The 22,167-nt window shown below is 41.4% G+C and overlaps 18 non-coding genes across 18 annotated transcripts; all 18 read right to left on the bottom strand.

The window, feature by feature from the left end:
* Nucleotides 1-525: 525 nt before the first annotated feature.
* TRNAR-ACG (transfer RNA arginine (anticodon ACG)) lies at nt 526-598 on the bottom strand. Its single transcript has one exon. It is a non-coding gene; the product is annotated as a tRNA-Arg (tRNA).
* Nucleotides 599-5,031: 4,433 nt separating this feature from the next.
* Nucleotides 5,032-5,104, bottom strand: TRNAR-ACG (transfer RNA arginine (anticodon ACG)). Its single transcript has one exon. It is a non-coding gene; the product is annotated as a tRNA-Arg (tRNA).
* Nucleotides 5,105-6,586: 1,482 nt separating this feature from the next.
* On the bottom strand, nt 6,587-6,659 carry TRNAR-ACG (transfer RNA arginine (anticodon ACG)). Its single transcript has one exon. It is a non-coding gene; the product is annotated as a tRNA-Arg (tRNA).
* Nucleotides 6,660-8,055: 1,396 nt separating this feature from the next.
* TRNAH-AUG (transfer RNA histidin (anticodon AUG)) lies at nt 8,056-8,127 on the bottom strand. Its single transcript has one exon. It is a non-coding gene; the product is annotated as a tRNA-His (tRNA).
* Nucleotides 8,128-8,135: 8 nt separating this feature from the next.
* TRNAR-ACG (transfer RNA arginine (anticodon ACG)) lies at nt 8,136-8,208 on the bottom strand. Its single transcript has one exon. It is a non-coding gene; the product is annotated as a tRNA-Arg (tRNA).
* Nucleotides 8,209-8,660: 452 nt separating this feature from the next.
* On the bottom strand, nt 8,661-8,732 carry TRNAH-GUG (transfer RNA histidin (anticodon GUG)). The gene has a single exon. It is a non-coding gene; the product is annotated as a tRNA-His (tRNA).
* An 8-nt stretch (nt 8,733-8,740) lies between these two features.
* On the bottom strand, nt 8,741-8,813 carry TRNAR-ACG (transfer RNA arginine (anticodon ACG)). Its single transcript has one exon. It is a non-coding gene; the product is annotated as a tRNA-Arg (tRNA).
* Nucleotides 8,814-10,253: 1,440 nt separating this feature from the next.
* Nucleotides 10,254-10,325, bottom strand: TRNAH-GUG (transfer RNA histidin (anticodon GUG)). Its single transcript has one exon. It is a non-coding gene; the product is annotated as a tRNA-His (tRNA).
* Nucleotides 10,326-10,333: 8 nt separating this feature from the next.
* On the bottom strand, nt 10,334-10,406 carry TRNAR-ACG (transfer RNA arginine (anticodon ACG)). The gene has a single exon. It is a non-coding gene; the product is annotated as a tRNA-Arg (tRNA).
* A 793-nt stretch (nt 10,407-11,199) lies between these two features.
* On the bottom strand, nt 11,200-11,272 carry TRNAR-ACG (transfer RNA arginine (anticodon ACG)). The gene has a single exon. It is a non-coding gene; the product is annotated as a tRNA-Arg (tRNA).
* A 1,436-nt stretch (nt 11,273-12,708) lies between these two features.
* TRNAH-GUG (transfer RNA histidin (anticodon GUG)) lies at nt 12,709-12,780 on the bottom strand. Its single transcript has one exon. It is a non-coding gene; the product is annotated as a tRNA-His (tRNA).
* Nucleotides 12,781-12,788: 8 nt separating this feature from the next.
* On the bottom strand, nt 12,789-12,861 carry TRNAR-ACG (transfer RNA arginine (anticodon ACG)). Its single transcript has one exon. It is a non-coding gene; the product is annotated as a tRNA-Arg (tRNA).
* A 1,490-nt stretch (nt 12,862-14,351) lies between these two features.
* Nucleotides 14,352-14,424, bottom strand: TRNAR-ACG (transfer RNA arginine (anticodon ACG)). Its single transcript has one exon. It is a non-coding gene; the product is annotated as a tRNA-Arg (tRNA).
* A 2,050-nt stretch (nt 14,425-16,474) lies between these two features.
* Nucleotides 16,475-16,547, bottom strand: TRNAR-ACG (transfer RNA arginine (anticodon ACG)). The gene has a single exon. It is a non-coding gene; the product is annotated as a tRNA-Arg (tRNA).
* A 1,506-nt stretch (nt 16,548-18,053) lies between these two features.
* On the bottom strand, nt 18,054-18,125 carry TRNAH-GUG (transfer RNA histidin (anticodon GUG)). Its single transcript has one exon. It is a non-coding gene; the product is annotated as a tRNA-His (tRNA).
* An 8-nt stretch (nt 18,126-18,133) lies between these two features.
* TRNAR-ACG (transfer RNA arginine (anticodon ACG)) lies at nt 18,134-18,206 on the bottom strand. Its single transcript has one exon. It is a non-coding gene; the product is annotated as a tRNA-Arg (tRNA).
* A 1,589-nt stretch (nt 18,207-19,795) lies between these two features.
* On the bottom strand, nt 19,796-19,868 carry TRNAR-ACG (transfer RNA arginine (anticodon ACG)). The gene has a single exon. It is a non-coding gene; the product is annotated as a tRNA-Arg (tRNA).
* A 1,585-nt stretch (nt 19,869-21,453) lies between these two features.
* Nucleotides 21,454-21,526, bottom strand: TRNAR-ACG (transfer RNA arginine (anticodon ACG)). Its single transcript has one exon. It is a non-coding gene; the product is annotated as a tRNA-Arg (tRNA).
* Nucleotides 21,527-22,167: the final 641 nt, after the last annotated feature.

The raw sequence follows: 22,167 nt of genomic DNA, 5'->3' as shown, positions 1-22,167 counted from the left end.
ATTTGTGGATTAGCCTGTGGTTCTCCCCTGCGGTTTGACACCTGTCATGGAGCAGGTGCCAAACCGCTGCAGAATCTGCATAAAGAAGTGACATGCTGTGTATTTAAAACTGCAGCAAATCTGCGTGGAAAATGCAGAACTGTGGGCACTGTTTTTTGCATTGAGTTAAATGACACTTGATGATGAAGTGCCACACTTGCTAATTACTATTGTTTTTGCTTTAAAAGAATATCTTGTAAGAGAGGCTAAAAATTTCTGTATAAATGTTATGGTCATTTGTGAAGTTCCTGTTTGTCTTAAGTTTTGTGAGGAGGTAGAATCACTGAATATTAACCATCGCATGCATAGAGAAGAATTGATGAAGAAGATGAAGTTTGCTGCCTATTTACTGATTGCAAAATTTCAAAAATCAACTTATTTAAAGCTTTGTGCAGAATCTATAAGATGCCGTGACCCAGATTTGAACCGGGGTTGCTGCTGCCACAACGCAGAGTACTAACCACTATACGATCACAGCAACATTCTCGAGGCAGGTAGGAGTCGAACCTACAATCTTCTGATCCGTAGTCAGACGCGTTATCCATTGCGCCACTAGCCCTTACGTTGATGTTTTCTTTTTCATGCACCATCATGCTAAAGCAAAGTAAAACCTGCAATAGGCTGTCATCGCCACATAAGTCTTTCTTTTCTTGCCAATCCACTCAGAATCTGAAACAAAATATTTTTGTTCAATCTGAAATTCATGTTTTAGAATGAACAATTTCTATCTTCCTGCATTCATGTGCGATGTTTCAATTTTTCTCACATTTTTCGAGAAAGCAAATTCACTAGTTGGCAGATAGAAAAAGAAATCATGCAAAAGAAACAATTTACAAGTTATATGTAAAGTTTCCTTTTACCTAATATTACTATCTTGAGAGTAACCAGCAAAATCACTACTTGGCAGACAAAAGTTGTCAAAAGGAAAGAAAAATAATAAAGGTGATGAATTTTATTGTAGATTAGTGATGATCGACCGCTGAAAAGAGTTGATCGATTGCGCTTAGAGTGGGTGATGAGAGTGTGAGAGCTAAGCACCACCTGCAAAGAGGGTGAGAAAGAAATAGCGAGGCTTGTTCGCCACCCTCGAAGATAGAGGTAGAGACTTGCACACCACCCTCGAAGAGGGTGAGAGAGAGTGCCAGAGTAAGACGATGAAGAGAGAGAGAGAGAGAGAGAGAGAGAGAGAGTTGAGCACCACCTGCACAGAGGGTGAGAAGGAAATTGTGAGACTTGTTCACCACCCTCAAAGATAGAGTTAGAGACTTGTGCACCACCCTTGAAGAGGGTGAGAGAGAGGGGGAGAGAAAGATGCCTGAGAGACACCTGTTACTCAGTCGACTAACTAGCATTGCTGAGTACACGAATGCATGATGAAGTGTCAAACTTGCTAATTACTGTTGGCAAGAGAGGGAGAGAAAGACGCTTAGGGTGTGTGCTCATGTTGCCAATTCTGCTGTGGAATTTTCCACATGGATTTGTCTAAATCCACTTGTCAACATTGTCAACAGACATGTGGTTTATCTGTGGATTAGCCTGTGGTTCTCCCCTGTGGTTTGACACCTGTCATGGAGCAGGTGCCAAACCGCTGCAGAATCTGCACAAAGCAGTGACATGCTGTGTATTTAAAACTGCAGCAAATCTGCGTGGAAAATACAGAACTGTGGGCACTGTTTTTTGCATTGAGTTAAATGACACTTGATGATGAAGTGCCACACTTGCTAATTACTATTGTTTTTGCTTTAAAAGAATATCTTGTAAGAGAGGCTAAACATTTCTGTATAAATGTTATGGTCATTTGTGAAGTTCCTGTTTGTCTTAAGTTTTGTGAGGAGGTAGAATCACTGAATATTAACCATCGCATGCATAGAGAAGAATTGATGAAGAAGATGAAGTTTGCTGCCTATTTACTGATTGCAAAATTTCCAAAATCAGCTTATTTAATGCTTTGTGCAGAATCTATAAGATGCCGTGACCCAGATTCAAACCGGGGTTGCTGCGGCCACAACGCAGAGTACTAACCACTATACGATCACGGCAACATTCTCGAGCCTGGTAGGAGTCGAACCTACAATCTTCTTATCCGTAGTCAGACGCGTTATCCATTGCGCCACTGGCCCTTACGTTGATGTTTTCTTTTTCATGCACCATCATGCTAAAGCAAAGTAAAATCTGCAATAGGCTGTCATCGCCACATAAGTCTTTCTTTTCTTGCCAATCCACTCAGAATCTGAAACAAAATATTTTTGTTCAATCTGAAATTCATGTTTTAGAATGAACAATTTCTATCTTCCTGCATTCATGTGCGATGTTTCAATTTTTCTCACATTTTTCGAGAAAGCAAATTCACTAGTTGGCAGATAGAAAAAGAAATCATGCAAAAGAAACAATTTACAAGTTATATGTAAAGTTTCCTTTTACCTAATCTTACTATCTTGAGAGTAACCAGCAAAATCACTACTTGGCAGACAAAAGTTGTCAAAAGGAAAGAAAAATAATAAAGGTGATGAATTTTATTGTAGATTAGTGATGATCGACCGCTGAAAAGAGTTGATCGATTGCGCTTAGAGTGGGTGATGAGAGTGTGAGAGCTAAGCACCACCTGCAAAGAGGGTGAGAAAGAAATAGCGAGGCTTGTTCGCCACCCTCGAAGATAGAGGTAGAGACTTGCACACCACCCTCGAAGAGGGTGAGAGAGAGTGCCAGAGTAAGACGATGAAGAGAGAGAGAGAGAGAGAGAGAGTTGAGCACCACCTGCACAGAGGGTGAGAAGGAAATTGTGAGACTTGTTTACCACCCTCAAAGATAGAGTTAGAGACTTGTGCACCACCCTTGAAGAGGGTGAGAGAGAGTGCCAGAGTAGGACGAGAGAGAGAGAGAGAGAGAGAGAGAAAGAGAGAGAGAGAGAGAGAGAGAGAGAGAGAGAGAGAGAGAGAGAGAGTTGAGCACCACCTGCACAGAGGGTGAGAAGGAAATTGTGAGACTTGTTCACCACCCTCAAAGATAGAGTTAGAGACTTGTGCACCACCCTTGAAGAGGGTGAGAGAGAGGGGGAGAGAAAAATGCCTGAGAGACACCTGTTACTCAGTCGACTAACTAGCGTTGCTGAGTACACGAATGCATGATGAAGTGTCAAACTTGCTAATTACTGTTGGCAAGAGAGGGAGAGAAAGACGCTTAGGGTGTGTGCTCATGTTGCCAATTCTGCTGTGGAATTTTCCGCATGGATTTGTCTAAATCCACTTGTCAACATTGTCAACAGACATGTGGTTTATCTGTGGATTAGCCTGTAGTTCTCCCCTGCGGTTTGACACCTGTCATGGAGCAGGTGCCAAACCGCTGCAGAATCTGCACAAAGAAGTGACATGCTGTGTATTTAAAACTGCAGCAAATCTGCGTGGAATATGCAGAACTGTGGGCACTGTTTTTTGCATTGAGTTAAATGTAAAACTCAAAGTAAAACCTGCAATAGGCTGTCATCGCCACATAAGTCTTTCTTTTCTTGGCAATCCACTCAGAATCTGAAACAAAATATTTTTGTTCAATCTGAAATTCATGTTTTAGAATGAACAATTTCTATCTTCCTGCATTCATGTGCGATGTTTCAATTTTTCTCACATTTTTCGAGAAAGCAAATTCACTAGTTGGCAGATAGAAGAAGAAATCATGCAAAAGAAACAATTTACAAGTTATATGTAAAGTTTCCTTTTACCTAATATTACTATCTTGAGAGTAACCAGCAAAATCACTACTTGGCAGACAAAAGTTGTCAAAAGGAAAGAAAAATAATAAAGGTCATGAATTTTATTGTAGATTAGTGATGATCGACCGCTGAAAAGAGATGATCGATTGCGTTTAGAGTGGGTGATGAGAGTGTGAGAGCTAAGCACCACCTGCAAAGAGGGTGAGAAAGAAATAGCGTGGCTTGTTCGCCACCCTCGAAGATAGAGGTAGAGACTTGCACACCACCCTCGAAGAGGGTGAGAGAGAGTGCCAGAGTAGGAGAGAGAGAGAGAGAGAGAGAGAGAGAGAGAGAGAGAGAGAGAGAGAGAGAGAGAGAGAGAGAGAGAGAGAGAGAGAGAGAGAGAGAGAGAGAGAGAGAGAGAGAGAGAGAGAGAGAGAGAGAGAGAGAGAGTTGAGCACCACCTGCGCAGAGGGTGAGAAGGAAATTGTGAGACTTGTTCACCACCCTCAAAGATAGAGTTAGAGACTTGTGCACCACCCTTGAAGAGGGTGAGAGAGAGGGGGAGAGAAAAATGCCTGAGAGACACCTGTTACTCAGTCGACTAACTAGCGTTGCTGAGTACACGAATGCATGATGAAGTGTCAAACTTGCTAATTACTGTTGGCAAGAGAGGGAGAGAAAGACGCTTAGGGTGTGTGCTCATGTTGCCAATTCTGCTGTGGAATTTTCCGCATGGATTTGTCTAAATCCACTTGTCAACATTGTCAACAGACATGTGGTTTATCTGTGGATTAGCCTGTGGTTCTCCCCTGCGGTTTGACACCTGTCATGGAGCAGGTGCCAAACCGCTGCAGAATCTGCATAAAGAAGTGACATGCTGTGTATTTAAAACTGCAGCAAATCTGCGTGGAAAATACTGAACTGTGGCCACTGCTTTTTGCATTGAGTTAAATGACACTTGATGATGAAGTGCCACACTTGCTAATTACTATTGTTTTTGCTTTAAAAGAATATCTTGTAAGAGAGGCTAAAAATTTCTGTATAAATGTTATGGTCATTTGTGAAGTTCCTGTTTGTCTTAAGTTTTGTGAGGAGGTAGAATCACTGAATATTAACCATCGCATGCATAGAGAAGAATTGATGAAGAAGATGAAGTTTGCTGCCTATTTACTGATTGCAAAATTTCAAAAATCAACTTATTTAAAGCTTTGTGCAGAATCTATAAGATGCCGTGACCCAGATTTGAACCGGGGTTGCTGCTGCCACAACGCAGAGTACTAACCACTATACGATCACAGCAACATTCTCGAGCCAGGTAGGAGTCGAACCTACAATCTTCTGATCCGTAGTCAGACGCGTTATCCATTGCGCCACTAGCCCTTACGTTGATGTTTTCTTTTTCATGCACCATCATGCTAAAGCAAAGTAAAACCTGCAATAGGCTGTCATCGCCACATAAGTCTTTCTTTTCTTGCCAATCCACTCAGAATCTGAAACAAAATATTTTTGTTCAATCTGAAATTCATGTTTTAGAATGAACAATTTCTATCTTCCTGCATTCATGTGCGATGTTTCAATTTTTCTCACATTTTTCGAGAAAGCAAATTCACTAGTTGGCAGATAGAAAAAGAAATCATGCAAAAGAAACAATTTACAAGTTATATGTAAAGTTTCCTTTTACCTAATATTACTATCTTGAGAGTAACCAGCAAAATCACTACTTGGCAGACAAAAGTTGTCAAAAGGAAAGAAAAATAATAAAGGTGATGAATTTTATTGTAGATTAGTGATGATCGACCGCTGAAAAGAGTTGATCGATTGCGCTTAGAGTGGGTGATGAGAGTGTGAGAGCTAAGCACCACCTGCAAAGAGGGTGAGAAAGAAATAGCGAGGCTTGTTCGCCACCCTCGAAGATAGAGGTAGAGACTTGCACACCACCCTCGAAGAGGGTGAGAGAGAGTGCCAGAGTAAGACGATGAAGAGAGAGAGAGAGAGAGAGAGAGAGTTGAGCACCACCTGCACAGAGGGTGAGAAGGAAATTGTGAGACTTGTTCACCACCCTCAAAGATAGAGTTAGAGACTTGTGCACCACCCTTGAAGAGGGTGAGAGAGAGGGGGAGAGAAAGATGCCTGAGAGACACCTGTTACTCAGTCGACTAACTAGCATTGCTGAGTACACGAATGCATGATGAAGTGTCAAACTTGCTAATTACTGTTGGCAAGAGAGGGAGAGAAAGACGCTTAGGGTGTGTGCTCATGTTGCCAATTCTGCTGTGGAATTTTCCACATGGATTTGTCTAAATCCACTTGTCAACATTGTCAACAGACATGTGGTTTATCTGTGGATTAGCCTGTGGTTCTCCCCTGTGGTTTGACACCTGTCATGGAGCAGGTGCCAAACCGCTGCAGAATCTGCACAAAGCAGTGACATGCTGTGTATTTAAAACTGCAGCAAATCTGCGTGGAAAATACAGAACTGTGGGCACTGTTTTTTGCATTGAGTTAAATGACACTTGATGATGAAGTGCCACACTTACTAATTACTATTGTTTTTGCTTTAAAAGAATATCTTGTAAGAGAGGCTAAACATTTCTGTATAAATGTTATGGTCATTTGTGAAGTTCCTGTTTGTCTTAAGTTTTGTGAGGAGGTAGAATCACTGAATATTAACCATCGCATGCATAGAGAAGAATTGATGAAGAAGATGAAGTTTGCTGCCTATTTACTGATTGCAAAATTTCCAAAATCAGCTTATTTAATGCTTTGTGCAGAATCTATAAGATGCCGTGACCCAGATTCAAACCGGGGTTGCTGCGGCCACAACGCAGAGTACTAACCACTATACGATCACGGCAACATTCTCGAGCCAGGTAGGAGACGAACCTACAATATTCTGATCCGTAGTCAGACGCGTTATCCATTGCGCCACTGGCCCTTACGTTGATGTTTTCTTTTTCATGCACCATCATGCTAAAGCAAAGTAAAACCTGCAATAGGCTGTCATCGCCACATAAGTCTTTCTTTTCTTGCCAATCCACTCAGAATCTGAAACAAAATATTTTTGTTCAATCTGAAATTCATGTTTTAGAATGAACAATTTCTATCTTCCTGCATTCATGTGCGATGTTTCAATTTTTCTCACATTTTTCGAGAAAGCAAATTCACTAGTTGGCAGATAGAAAAAGAAATCATGCAAAAGAAACAATTTACAAGTTATATGTAAAGTTTCCTTTTACCTAATATTACTATCTTGAGAGTAACCAGCAAAATCACTACTTGGCAGACAAAAGTTGTCAAAAGGAAAGAAAAATAATAAAGGTGATGAATTTTATTGTAGATTAGTGATGATCGACCGCTGAAAAGAGTTGATCGATTGCGCTTAGAGTGGGTGATGAGAGTGTGAGAGCTAAGCACCACCTGCAAAGAGGGTGAGAAAGAAATAGCGAGGCTTGTTCGCCACCCTCGAAGATAGAGGTAGAGACTTGCACACCACCCTCGAAGAGGGTGAGAGAGAGTGCCAGAGTAAGATGATGAAGAGAGAGAGAGAGAGAGAGTTGAGCACCACCTGCACAGAGGGTGAGAAGGAAATTGTGAGACTTGTTCACCACCCTCAAAGATAGAGTTAGAGAATTGTGCACCACCCTTGAAGAGGGTGAGAGAGAGGGAGAGAGAAAAATGCCTGAGAGACACCTGTTGCTCAGTCGACTAACTAGCGTTGCTGAGTACACGAATGCATGATGAAGTGTCAAACTTGCTAATTACTGTTGGCAAGAGAGGGAGAGAAAGACGCTTAGGGTGTGTGCTCATGTTGCCAATTCTGCTGTGGAATTTTCCGCATGGATTTGTCTAAATCCACTTGTCAACATTGTCAACAGACATGTGGTTTATCTGTGGATTAGCCTGTGGTTCTCCCCTGCGGTTTGACACCTGTCATGGAGCAGGTGCCAAACCGCTGCAGAATCTGCACAAAGAAGTGACATGCTGTGTATTTAAAACTGCAGCAAATCTGCGTGGAAAATACAGAACTGTGGGCACTGTTTTTTGCATTGAGTTAAATGACACTTGATGATGAAGTGCCACACTTGCTAATTACTATTGTTTTTGCTTTAAAAGAATATCTTGTAAGAGAGGCTAAACATTTCTGTATAAATGTTATGGTCATTTGTGAAGTTCCTGTTTGTCTTAAGTTTTGTGAGGAGGTAGAATCACTGAATATTAACCATCGCATGAATAGAGAAGAATTGATGAAGAAGATGAAGTTTGCTGCCTATTTACTGATTGCAAAATTTCAAAAATCAGATTATTTAAAGCTTTGTGCAGAATCTATAAGATGCCGTGACCCGGATTCGAACCGGGGTTGCTGCGGCCATAACGCAGAGTACTAACCACTATACGATCACGGCAACATTCTCGAGCCAGGTAGGAGTCGAACCTACAATCTTCTGATCCGTAGTCAGACGCGTTATCCATTGCACCACTGGCCCTTACGTTGATGCTTTCTTAGCCTGTGGTTCTCCCCTGCGGTTTGACACCTGTCATGGAGCAGGTGCCAAACCGCTGCAGAATCTGCACAAAGAAGTGACATGCTGTGTATTTAAAACTGCAGCAAATCTGCGTGGAAAATACTGAGCTGTGGCCACTGCTTTTTGCATTGAGTTAAATGACACTTGATGATGAAGTGCCACACTTGCTAATTACTATTGTTTTTGCTTTAAAAGAATATCTTGTAAGAGAGGCTAAACATTTCTGTATAAATGTTATGGTCATTTGTGAAGTTCTTGTTTGTCTTAAGTTTTGTGAGGAGGTAGAATCACTGAATATTAACCATCGCATGCATAGAGAAGAATTGATGAAGAAGATGAAGTTTGCTGCCTATTTACTGATTGCAAAATTTCAAAAATCAGCTTATTTAAAGCTTTATGCAGAATCTATAAGATGCCGTGACCCGGATTCGAACCGGGGTTGCTGCGGCCACAACGCAGAGTACTAACCACTATACGATCACGGCAACATTCTCGAGCCAGGTAGGAGTCGAACCTACAATCTTCTGATCCGTAGTCAGACGCGTTATCCATTGCGCCACTGGCCCTTACTTTGATGTCTTCTTTTTCATGCACCATCATGCTAAAGCAAAGTAAAACCTGCAATAGGCTGTCATCGCCACATAAGTCTTTCTTTTCTTGCCAATCCACTCAGAATCTGAAACAAAATATTTTTGTTCAATCTGAAATTCATGTTTTAGAATGAACAATTTCTATCTTCCTGCATTCATGTGCGATGTTTCAATTTTTCTCACATTTTTCGAGAAAGCAAATTCACTAGTTGGCAGATAGAAAAAGAAATCATGCAAAAGAAACAATTTACAAGTTATATGTAAAGTTTCCTTTTACCTAATATTACTATCTTGAGAGTAACCAGCAAAATCACTACTTGGCAGACAAAAGTTGTCAAAAGGAAAGAAAAATAATAAAGGTGATGAATTTTATTGTAGATTAGTGATGATCGACCGCTGAAAAGAGTTGATCGATTGCGCTTAGAGTGGGTGATGAGAGTGTGAGAGGTAAGCACCACCTGCAAAGAGGGTGAGAAAGAAATAGCGAGGCTTGTTCGCCACCCTCGAAGATAGAGGTAGAGACTTGCACACCACCCTCGAAGAGGGTGAGAGAGAGTGCCAGAGTAAGACGATGAAGAGAGAGAGAGATAGAGAGATAGAGAGAGAGAGAGAGAGATAGAGAGATAGAGAGAGAGAGAGTTGAGCACCACCTGCACAGAGGGTGAGAAGGAAATTGTGAGACTTGTTCACCACCCTCAAAGATAGAGTTAGAGACTTGTGCACCACCCTTGAAGAGGGTGAGAGAGAGGGGGAGAGAAAGATGCCTGAGAGACACCTGTTACTCAGTCGACTAACTAGCATTGCTGAGTACACGAATGCATGATGAAGTGTCAAACTTGCTAATTACTGTTGGCAAGAGAGGGAGAGAAAGACGCTTAGGGTGTGTGCTCATGTTGCCAATTCTGCTGTGGAATTTTCCGCATGGATTTGTCTAAATCCACTTGTCAACATTGTCAACAGACATGTGGTTTATCTGTGGATTAGCCTGTGGTTCTCCCCTGCGGTTTGACACCTGTCATGGAGCAGGTGCCAAACCGCTGCAGAATCTGCACAAAGAAGTGACATGCTGTGTATTTAAAACTGCAGCAAATCTTCGTGGAAAATACAGAACTGTGGGCACTGTTTTTTGCATTGAGTTAAATGACACTTGATGATGAAGTGCCACACTTGCTAATTACTATTGTTTTTGCTTTAAAAGAATATCTTGTAAGAGAGGCTAAACATTTCTGTATAAATGTTATGGTCATTTGTGAAGGTCCTGTTTGTCTTAAGTTTTGTGAGGAGGTAGAATCACTGAATATTAACCATCGCATGCATAGAGAAGAATTGATGAAGAAGATGAAGTTTGCTGCCTATTTACTGATTGCAAAATTTCAAAAATCAGCTTATTTAAAGCTTTGTGCAGAATCTATAAGATGCCGTGACCCGGATTCGAACCGGGGTTGCTGCGGCCACAACGCAGAGTACTAACCACTATACGATCACGGCAACATTCTCGAGCCAGGTAGGAGTCGAACCTACAATCTTCTGATCCGTAGTCAGACGCGTTATCCATTGCGCCACTGGCCCTTACGTTGATGTTTTCTTTTTCATGCACCATCATGCTAAAGCAAAGTAAAACCTGCAATAGGCTGTCATCGCCACATAAGTCTTTCTTTTCTTGCCAATCCACTCAGAATCTGAAAGTGTCAAAGTGTCAAACTTGCTAATTACTGTTGGCAAGAGAGGCAGAGAAAGACGCTTAGGGTGTGTGCTCATGTTGCCAATTCTGCTGTGGAATTTTCCGCATGGATTTGTCTAAATCCACTTGTCAACATTGTCAACAGACATGTGGTTTATCTGTGGATTAGCCTGTGGTTCTCCCCTGCGGTTTGACACCTGTCATGGAGCAGGTGCCAAACCGCTGCAGAATCTGCACAAAGAAGTGACATGCTGTGTATTTAAAACTGCAGCAAATCTGCGTGGAAAATACTGAACTGTGGCCACTGCTTTTTGCATTGAGTTAAATGACACTTGATGATGAAGTGCCACACTTGCTAATTACTATTGTTTTTGCTTTAAAAGAATATCTTGTAAGAGAGGCTAAACATTTCTGTATAAATGTTATGGTCATTTGTGAAGTTCCTGTTTGTCTTAAGTTTTGTGAGGAGGTAGAATCACTGAATATTAACCATCGCATGCATAGAGAAGAATTGATGAAGAAGATGAAGTTTGCTGCCTATTTACTGATTGCAAAATTTCAAAAATCAGCTTATTTAAAGCTTTGTGCAGAATCTATAAGATGCCGTGACCCGGATTCGAACCCGGGTTGCTGCGGCCACAACGCAGAGTACTAACCACTATACGATCACGGCAACATTCTCGAGCCAGGTAGGAGTCGAACCTACAATCTTCTGATCCGTAGTCAGATGCGTTATCCATTGCGCCACTGGCCCTTACTTTGATGTTTTCTTTTTCATGCACCATCATGCTAAAGCAAAGTAAAACCTGCAATAGGCTGTCATCGCCACATAAGTCTTTCTTTTCTTGCCAATCCACTCAGAATCTGAAACAAAATATTTTTGTTCAATCTGAAATTCATGTTTTAGAATGAACAATTTCTATCTTCCTGCATTCATGTGCGATGTTTCAATTTTTCTCACATTTTTCGAGAAAGCAAATTCACTAGTTGGCAGATAGAAAAAGAAATCATGCAAAAGAAACAATTTACAAGTTATATGTAAAGTTTCCTTTTACCTAATATTACTATCTTGAGAGTAACCAGCAAAATCACTACTTGGCAGACAAAAGTTGTCAAAAGGAAAGAAAAATAATAAAGGTGATGAATTTTATTGTAGATTAGTGACGATCGACCGCTGAAAAGAGTTGATCGATTGCGCTTAGAGTGGGTGATGAGAGTGTGAGAGCTAAGCACCACCTGCAAAGAGGGTGAGAAAGAAATAGCGAGGCTTGTTCGCCACCCTCGAAGATAGAGGTAGAGACTTGCACACCACCCTCGAAGAGGGTGAGAGAGAGTGCCAGAGTAAGACGATGAAGAGAGAGAGAGAGAGAGATAGAGAGATAGAGAGAGAGAGAGATAGAGAGATAGAGAGAGAGTTGAGCACCACCTGCACAGAGGGTGAGAAGGAAATTGTGAGACTTGTTCACCACCCTCAAAGATAGAGTTAGAGACTTGTGCACCACCCTTGAAGAGGGTGAGAGAGAGGGGGAGAGAAAGATGCCTGAGAGACACCTGTTACTCAGTCGACTAACTAGCATTGCTGAGTACACGAATGCATGATGAAGTGTCAAACTTGCTAATTACTGTTGGCAAGAGAGGGAGAGAAAGACGCTTAGGGTGTGTGCTCATGTTGCCAATTCTGCTGTGGAATTTTCCGCATGGATTTGTCTAAATCCACTTGTCAACATTGTCAACAGACATGTGGTTTATCTGTGGATTAGCCTGTGGTTCTCCCCTGCGGTTTGACACCTGTCATGGAGCAGGTGCCAAACCGCTGCAGAATCTGCACAAAGAAGTGACATGCTGTGTATTTAAAACTGCAGCAAATCTGCGTGGAAAATACAGAACTGTGGGCACTGTTTTTTGCATTGAGTTAAATGACACTTGATGATGAAGTGCCACACTTGCTAATTACTATTGTTTTTGCTTTAAAAGAATATCTTGTAAGAGGCTAAACATTTCTGTATAAATGTTATGGTCATTTGTGAAGGTCCTGTTTGTCTTAAGTTTTGTGAGGAGGTAGAATCACTGAATATTAACCATCGCATGCATAGAGAAGAATTGATGAAGAAGATGAAGTTTGCTGCCTATTTACTGATTGCAAAATTTCAAAAATCAGCTTATTTAAAGCTTTGTGCAGAATCTATAAGATGCCGTGACCCGGATTCGAACCGGGGTTGCTGCGGCCACAACGCAGAGTACTAACCACTATACGATCACGGCAACATTCTCGAGCCAGGTAGGAGTCGAACCTACAATCTTCTGATCCGTAGTCAGACGCGTTATCCATTGCGCCACTGGCCCTTACGTTGATGTTTTCTTTTTCATGCACCATCATGCTAAAGCAAAGTAAAACCTGCAATAGGCTGTCATCGCCACATAAGTCTTTCTTTTCTTGCCAATCCTCTCAGAATCTGAAACAAAATATTTTTGTTCAATCTGAAATTCATGTTTTAGAATGAACAATTTCTATCTTCCTGCATTCATGTGCGATGTTTCAATTTTTCTCACATTTTTCGAGAAAGCAAATTCACTAGTTGGCAGATAGAAAAAGAAATCATGCAAAAGAAACAATTTACAAGTTATATGTAAAGTTTCCTTTTACCTAATATTACTATCTTGAGAGTAACCAGCAAAATCACTACTTGGCAGACAAAAGTTGTCAAAAGGAAAGAAAAATAATAAAGATGATGAATTTTATTGTAGATTAGTGATGATCGACCGCTGAAAAGAGTTGATCGATTGCGCTTAGAGTGGGTGATGAGAGTGTGAGAGCTAAGCACCACCTGCAAAGAGGGTGAGAAAGAAATAGCGAGGCTTGTTCGCCACCCTCGAAGATAGAGGTAGAGACTTGCACACCACCCTCGAAGAGGGTGAGAGAGAGTGCCAGAGTAAGACGATGAAGAGAGAGAGAGAGAGAGATAGAGAGAGAGAGAGTTGAGCACCACCTGCACAGAGGGTGAGAAGGAAATTGTGAGACTTGTTCACCACCCTCAAAGATAGAGTTAGAGACTTGTGCACCACCCTTGAAGAGGGTGAGAGAGAGGGGGAGAGAAAGATGCCTGAGAGACACCTGTTACTCAGTCGACTAACTAGCATTGCTGAGTACACGAATGCATGATGAAGTGTCAAACTTGCTAATTACTGTTGGCAAGAGAGGGAGAGAAAGACGCTTAGGGTGTGTGCTCATGTTGCCAATTCTGCTGTGGAATTTTCCACATGGATTTGTCTAAATCCACTTGTCAACATTGTCAACAGACATGTGGTTTATCTGTGGATTAGCCTGTGGTTCTCCCCTGTGGTTTGACACCTGTCATGGAGCAGGTGCCAAACCGCTGCAGAATCTGCACAAAGAAGTGACATGCTGTGTATTTAAAACTGCAGCAAATCTGCGTGGAAAATACAGAACTGTGGGCACTGTTTTTTGCATTGAGTTAAATGACACTTGATGATGAAGTGCCACACTTGCTAATTACTATTGTTTTTGCTTTAAAAGAATATCTTGTAAGAGAGGCTAAACATTTCTGTATAAATGTTATGGTCATTTGTGAAGTTCCTGTTTGTCTTAAGTTTTGTGAGGAGGTAGAATCACTGTATATTAACCATCGCATGCATAGAGAAGAATTGATGAAGAAGATGAAGTTTGCTGCCTATTTACTGATTGCAAAATTTCCAAAATCAGCTTATTTAATGCTTTGTGCAGAATCTATAAGATGCCGTGACCCAGATTCAAACCGGGGTTGCTGCGGCCACAACGCAGAGTACTAACCACTATACGATCACGGCAACATTCTCGAGCCAGGTAGGAGTCGAACCTACAATCTTCTGATCCGTAGTCAGACGCGTTATCCATTGCGCCACTGGCCCTTACGTTGATGTTTTCTTTTTCATGCACCATCATGCTAAAGCAAAGTAAAACCTGCAATAGGCTGTCATCGCCACATAAGTCTTTCTTTTCTTGCCAATCCACTCAGAATCTGAAACAAAATATTTTTGTTCAATCTGAAATTCATGTTTTAGAATGAACAATTTCTATCTTCCTGCATTCATGTGCGATGTTTCAATTTTTCTCACATTTTTCGAGAAAGCAAATTCACTAGTTGGCAGATAGAAAAAGAAATCATGCAAAAGAAACAATTTACAAGTTATATGTAAAGTTTCCTTTTACCTAATATTACTATCTTGAGAGTAACCAGCAAAATCACTACTTGGCAGACAAAAGTTGTCAAAAGGAAAGAAAAATAATAAAGGTGATGAATTTTATTGTAGATTAGTGATGATCGACCGCTGAAAAGAGTTGATCGATTGCGCTTAGAGTGGGTGATGAGAGTGTGAGAGCTAAGCACCACCTGCAAAGAGGGTGAGAAAGAAATAGCGAGGCTTGTTCGCCACCCTCGAAGATAGAGGTAGAGACTTGCACACCACCCTCGAAGAGGGTGAGAGAGAGTGCCAGAGTAAGATGCACAAAGAAGTGACATGCTGTGTATTTAAAACTGCAGCAAATCTGCGTGGAAAATACTGAGCTGTGGCCACTGCTTTTTGCATTGAGTTAAATGACACTTGATGATGAAGTGCCACACTTGCTAATTACTATTGTTTTTGCTTTAAAAGAATATCTTGTAAGAGAGGCTAAACATTTCTGTATAAATGTTATGGTCATTTGTGAAGTTCTTGTTTGTCTTAAGTTTTGTGAGGAGGTAGAATCACTGAATATTACTATCTTGAGAGTAACCAGCAAAATCTCTACTTGGCAGACAAAAGTTGTCAAAAGGAAAGAAAAATAATAAAGATGATGAATTTTATTGTAGATTAGTGATGATCGACCGCTGAAAAGAGTTGATCGATTGCGCTTAGAGTGGGTGATGAGAGTGTGAGAGCTAAGCACCACCTGCAAAGAGGGTGAGAAAGAAATAGCGAGGCTTGTTCGCCACCCTCGAAGATAGAGGTAGAGACTTGCACACCACCCTCGAAGAGGGTGAGAGAGAGTGCCAGAGTAAGACGATGAAGAGAGAGAGAGAGATAGAGAGATAGAGAGAGAGAGAGAGAGATAGAGAGATAGAGAGAGAGAGAGTTGAGCACCACCTGCACAGAGGGTGAGAAGGAAATTGTGAGACTTGTTCACCACCCTCAAAGGTAGAGTTAGAGACTTGTGCACCACCCTTGAAGAGGGTGAGAGAGAGGGGGAGAGAAAGATGCCTGAGAGACACCTGTTACTCAGTCGACTAACTAGCATTGCTGAGTACACGAATGCATGATGAAGTGTCAAACTTGCTAATTACTGTTGGCAAGAGAGGGAGAGAAAGACGCTTAGGGTGTGTGCTCATGTTGCCAATTCTGCTGTGGAATTTTCCGCATGGATTTGTCTAAATCCACTTGTCAACATTGTCAACAGACATGTGGTTTATCTGTGGATTAGCCTGTGGTTCTCCCCTGCGGTTTGACACCTGTCATGGAGCAGGTGCCAAACCGCTGCAGAATCTGCACAAAGAAGTGACATGCTGTGTATTTAAAACTGCAGCAAATCTGCGTGGAAAATACAGAACTGTGGGCACTGTTTTTTGCATTGAGTTAAATGACACTTGATGATGAAGTGCCACACTTGCTAATTACTATTGTTTTTGCTTTAAAAGAATATCTTGTAAGAGAGGCTAAACATTTCTGTATAAATGTTATGGTCATTTGTGAAGTTCCTGTTTGTCTTAAGTTTTGTGAGGAGGTAGAATCACTGAATATTAACCATCGCATGAATAGAGAAGAATTGATGAAGAAGATGAAGTTTGCTGCCTATTTACTGATTGCAAAATTTCAAAAATCAGATTATTTAAAGCTTTGTGCAGAATCTATAAGATGCCGTGACCCGGGGTTGCTGCGGCCACAACGCAGAGTACTAACCACTATACGATCACGGCAACATTCTCGAGCCAGGTAGGAGTCGAACCTACAATCTTCTGATCCGTAGTCAGACGCGTTATCCATTGCACCACTGGCCCTTACGTTGATGTTTTCTTTTTCATGCACCATCATGCTAAAGCAAAGTAAAACCTGCAATAGGCTGTCATCGCCACATAAGTCTTTCTTTTCTTGCCAATCCACTCAGAATCTGAAACAAAATATTTTTGTTCAATCTGAAATTCATGTTTTAGAATGAACAATTTCTATCTTCCTGCATTCATGTGCGATGTTTCAATTTTTCTCACATTTTTCGAGAAAGCAAATTCACTAGTTGGCAGATAGAAAAAGAAATCATGCAAAAGAAACAATTTACAAGTTATATGTAAAGTTTCCTTTTACCTAATATTACTATCTTGAGAGTAACCAGCAAAATCACTACTTGGCAGACAAAAGTTGTCAAAAGGAAAGAAAAATAATAAAGATGATGAATTTTATTGTAGATTAGTGATGATCGACCGCTGAAAAGAGTTGATCGATTGCGCTTAGAGTGGGTGATGAGAGTGTGAGAGCTAAGCACCACCTGCAAAGAGGGTGAGAAAGAAATAGCGAGGCTTGTTCGCCACCCTCGAAGATAGAGGTAGAGACTTGCACACCACCCTCGAAGAGGGTGAGAGAGAGTGCCAGAGTAAGACGATGAAGCACAACCTGTTAGGAGAGAGAGAGAGAGAGAGAGAGAGAGAGAGAGAGAGAGAGAGAGAGAGAGAGAGAGAGAGAGAGAGAGAGAGAGAGAGAGAGAGAGAGAGAGAGAGAGAGAGAGAGAGAGAGAGAGAGAGAGAGAGTTGAGCACCACCTGCACAGAGGGTGAGAAGGAAATTGTGAGACTTGTTCACCACCCTCAAAGATAGAGTTAGAGACTTGTGCACCACCCTTGAAGAGGGTGAGAGAGAGGGGGAGAGAAAGATGCCTGAGAGACACCTGTTACTCAGTCGACTAACTAGCATTGCTGAGTACACGAATGCATGATGAAGTGTCAAACTTGCTAATTACTGTTGGCAAGAGAGGCAGAGAAAGACGCTTAGGGTGTGTGCTCATGTTGCCAATTCTGCTGTGGAATTTTCCGCATGGATTTGTCTAAATCCACTTGTCAACATTGTCAACAGACATGTGGTTTATCTGTGGTTCTCCCCTGCGGTTTGACACCTGTCATGGAGCAGGTGCCAAACCGCTGCAGAATCTGCACAAAGAAGTGACATGCTGTGTATTTAAAACTGCAGCAAATCTGCGTGGAAAATACTGAACTGTGGCCACTGCTTTTTGCATTGAGTTAAATGACACTTGATGATGAAGTGCCACACTTGCTAATTACTATTGTTTTTGCTTTAAAAGAATATCTTGTAAGAGAGGCTAAACATTTCTGTATAAATGTTATGGTCATTTGTGAAGTTCCTGTTTGTCTTAAGTTTTGTGAGGAGGTAGAATCACTGAATATTAACCATCGCATGCATAGAGAAGAATTGATGAAGAAGATGAAGTTTGCTGCCTATTTACTGATTGCAAAATTTCAAAAATCAGCTTATTTAAAGCTTTGTGCAGAATCTATAAGATGCCGTGACCCGGATTCGAACCGGGGTTGCTGCGGCCACAACGCAGAGTACTAACCACTATACGATCACAGCAACATTCTCGAGCCAGGTAGGAGTCGAACCTACAATCTTCTGATCCGTAGTCAGACGCGTTATCCATTGCGCCACTGGCCCTTACGTTGATGTTTTCTTTTTCATGCACCATCATGCTAAAGCAAAGTAAAACCTGCAATAGGCTGTCATCGCCACATAAGTCTTTCTTTTCTTGCCAATCCACTCAGAATCTGAAACAAAATATTTTTGTTCAATCTGAAATTCATGTTTTAGAATGAACAATTTCTATCTTCCTGCATTCATGTGCGATGTTTCAATTTTTCTCACATTTTTCGAGAAAGCAAATTCACTAGTTGGCAGATAGAAAAAGAAATCATGCAAAAGAAACAATTTACAAGTTATATGTAAAGTTTCCTTTTACCTAATATTACTATCTTGAGAGTAACCAGCAAAATCACTACTTGGCAGACAAAAGTTGTCAAAAGGAAAGAAAAATAATAAAGATGATGAATTTTATTGTAGATTAGTGATGATCGACCGCTGAAAAGAGTTGATCGATTGCGCTTAGAGTGGGTGATGAGAGTGTGAGAGCTAAGCACCACCTGCAAAGAGGGTGAGAAAGAAATAGCGAGGCTTGTTCGCCACCCTCGAAGATAGAGGTAGAGACTTGCACACCACCCTCGAAGAGGGTGAGAGAGAGTGCCAGAGTAAGACGATGAAGCACAACCTGTTAGGAGAGAGAGAGAGAGAGAGAGAGAGAGAGAGAGAGAGAGAGAGAGAGAGAGAGAGAGAGAGAGAGAGAGAGAGAGAGAGAGAGAGAGAGAGAGAGAGAGAGAGAGAGAGAGAGAGAGAGAGAGAGAGAGTTGAGCACCACCTGCACAGAGGGTGAGAAGGAAATTGTGAGACTTGTTCACCACCCTCAAAGATAGAGTTAGAGACTTGTGCACCACCCTTGAAGAGGGTGAGAGAGAGGGGGAGAGAAAGATGCCTGAGAGACACCTGTTACTCAGTCGACTAACTAGCATTGCTGAGTACACGAATGCATGATGAAGTGTCAAACTTGCTAATTACTGTTGGCAAGAGAGGCAGAGAAAGACGCTTAGGGTGTGTGCTCATGTTGCCAATTCTGCTGTGGAATTTTCCGCATGGATTTGTCTAAATCCACTTGTCAACATTGTCAACAGACATGTGGTTTATCTGTGGATTAGCCTGTGGTTCTCCCCTGCGGTTTGACACCTGTCATGGAGCAGGTGCCAAACCGCTGCAGAATCTGCACAAAGAAGTGACATGCTGTGTATTTAAAACTGCAGCAAATCTGCGTGGAAAATACTGAACTGTGGCCACTGCTTTTTGCATTGAGTTAAATGACACTTGATGATGAAGTGCCACACTTGCTAATTACTATTGTTTTTGCTTTAAAAGAATATCTTGTAAGAGAGGCTAAACATTTCTGTATAAATGTTATGGTCATTTGTGAAGTTCCTGTTTGTCTTAAGTTTTGTGAGGAGGTAGAATCACTGAATATTAACCATCGCATGCATAGAGAAGAATTGATGAAGAAGATGAAGTTTGCTGCCTATTTACTGATTGCAAAATTTCAAAAATCAGCTTATTTAAAGCTTTGTGCAGAATCTATAAGATGCCGTGACCCGGGGTTGCTGCGGCCACAACGCAGAGTACTAACCACTATACGATCACGGCAACATTCTCGAGCCAGGTAGGAGTCGAACCTACAATCTTCTGATCCGTAGTCAGACGCGTTATCCATTGCGCCACTGGCCCTTACGTTGATGTTTTCTTTTTCATGCACCATCATGCTAAAGCAAAGTAAAACCTGCAATAGGCTGTCATCGCCACATAAGTCTTTCTTTTCTTGCCAATCCACTCAGAATCTGAAACAAAATATTTTTGTTCAATCTGAAATTCATGTTTTAGAATGAACAATTTCTATCTTCCTGCATTCATGTGCGATGTTTCAATTTTTCTCACATTTTTCGAGAAAGCAAATTCACTAGTTGGCAGATAGAAAAAGAAATCATGCAAAAGAAACAATTTACAAGTTATATGTAAAGTTTCCTTTTACCTAATATTACTATCTTGAGAGTAACCAGCAAAATCACTACTTGGCAGACAAAAGTTGTCAAAAGGAAAGAAAAATAATAAAGATGATGAATTTTATTGTAGATTAGTGATGATCGACCGCTGAAAAGAGTTGATCGATTGCGCTTAGAGTGGGTGATGAGAGTGTGAGAGCTAAGCACCACCTGCAAAGAGGGTGAGAAAGAAATAGCGAGGCTTGTTCGCCACCCTCGAAGATAGAGGTAGAGACTTGCACACCACCCTCGAAGAGGGTGAGAGAGAGTGCCAGAGTAAGACGATGAAGCACAACCTGTTAGGAGAGAGAGAGAGAGAGAGAGAGAGAGAGAGAGAGAGAGAGAGAGAGAGAGAGAGAGAGAGAGAGAGAGAGAGAGAGAGAGAGAGAGAGAGAGAGAGAGAGAGAGAGAGAGAGAGAGAGAGAGAGTTGAGCACCACCTGCACAGAGGGTGAGAAGGAAATTGTGAGACTTGTTCACCACCCTCAAAGATAGAGTTAGAGACTTGTGCACCACCCTTGAAGAGGGTGAGAGAGAGGGGGAGAGAAAGATGCCTGAGAGACACCTGTTACTCAGTCGACTAACTAGCATTGCTGAGTACACGAATGCATGATGAAGTGTCAAACTTGCTAATTACTGTTGGCAAGAGAGGCAGAGAAAGACGCTTAGGGTGTGTGCTCATGTTGCCAATTCTGCTGTGGAATTTTCCGCATGGATTTGTCTAAATCCACTTGTCAACATTGTCAACAGACATGTGGTTTATCTGTGGATTAGCCTGTGGTTCTCCCCTGCGGTTTGACACCTGTCATGGAGCAGGTGCCAAACCGCTGCAGAATCTGCACAAAGAAGTGACATGCTGTGTATTTAAAACTGCAGCAAATCTGCGTGGAAAATACTGAACTGTGGCCACTGCTTTTTGCATTGAGTTAAATGACACTTGATGATGAAGTGCCACACTTGCTAATTACTATTGTTTTTGCTTTAAAAGAATATCTTGTAAGAGAGGCTAAACATTTCTGTATAAATGTTATGGTCATTTGTGAAGTTCCTGTTTGTCTTAAGTTTTGTGAGGAGGTAGAATCACTGAATATTAACCATCGCATGCATAGAGAAGAATTGATGAAGAAGATGAAGTTTGCTGCCTATTTACTGATTGCAAAATTTCAAAAATCAGCTTATTTAAAGCTTTGTGCAGAATCTATAAGATGCCGTGACCCGGGGTTGCTGCGGCCAAAACGCAGAGTACTAACCACTATACGATCACGGCAACATTCTCGAGCCAGGTAGGAGTCGAACCTACAATCTTCTGATCCGTAGTCAGACGCGTTATCCATTGCGCCACTGGCCCTTACGTTGATGTTTTCTTTTTCATGCACCATCATGCTAAAGCAAAGTAAAACCTGCAATAGGCTGTCATCGCCACATAAGTCTTTCTTTTCTTGCCAATCCACTCAGAATCTGAAACAAAATATTTTTGTTCAATCTGAAATTCATGTTTTAGAATGAACAATTTCTATCTTCCTGCATTCATGTGCGATGTTTCAATTTTTCTCACATTTTTCGAGAAAGCAAATTCACTAGTTGGCAGATAGAAAAAGAAATCATGCAAAAGAAACAATTTACAAGTTATATGTAAAGTTTCCTTTTACCTAATATTACTATCTTGAGAGTAACCAGCAAAATCACTACTTGGCAGACAAAAGTTGTCAAAAGGAAAGAAAAATAATAAAGATGATGAATTTTATTGTAGATTAGTGATGATCGACCGCTGAAAAGAGTTGATCGATTGCGCTTAGAGTGGGTGATGAGAGTGTGAGAGCTAAGCACCACCTGCAAAGAGGGTGAGAAAGAAATAGCGAGGCTTGTTCGCCACCCTCGAAGATAGAGGTAGAGACTTGCACACCACCCTCGAAGAGGGTGAGAGAGAGTGCCAGAGTAAGACGATGAAGCACAACCTGTTAGGAGAGAGAGAGAGAGAGAGAGAGAGAG

This window comes from Dendrobates tinctorius, unplaced genomic scaffold, assembly GCF_039654945.1.
Source record: "Dendrobates tinctorius isolate UK_male_01 unplaced genomic scaffold, ASM3965494v1 ptg000632l, whole genome shotgun sequence".
Lineage (NCBI taxonomy): Eukaryota > Metazoa > Chordata > Amphibia > Anura > Dendrobatidae > Dendrobates > Dendrobates tinctorius.
This window is presented reverse-complemented; position numbering and strand designations above follow the sequence as displayed.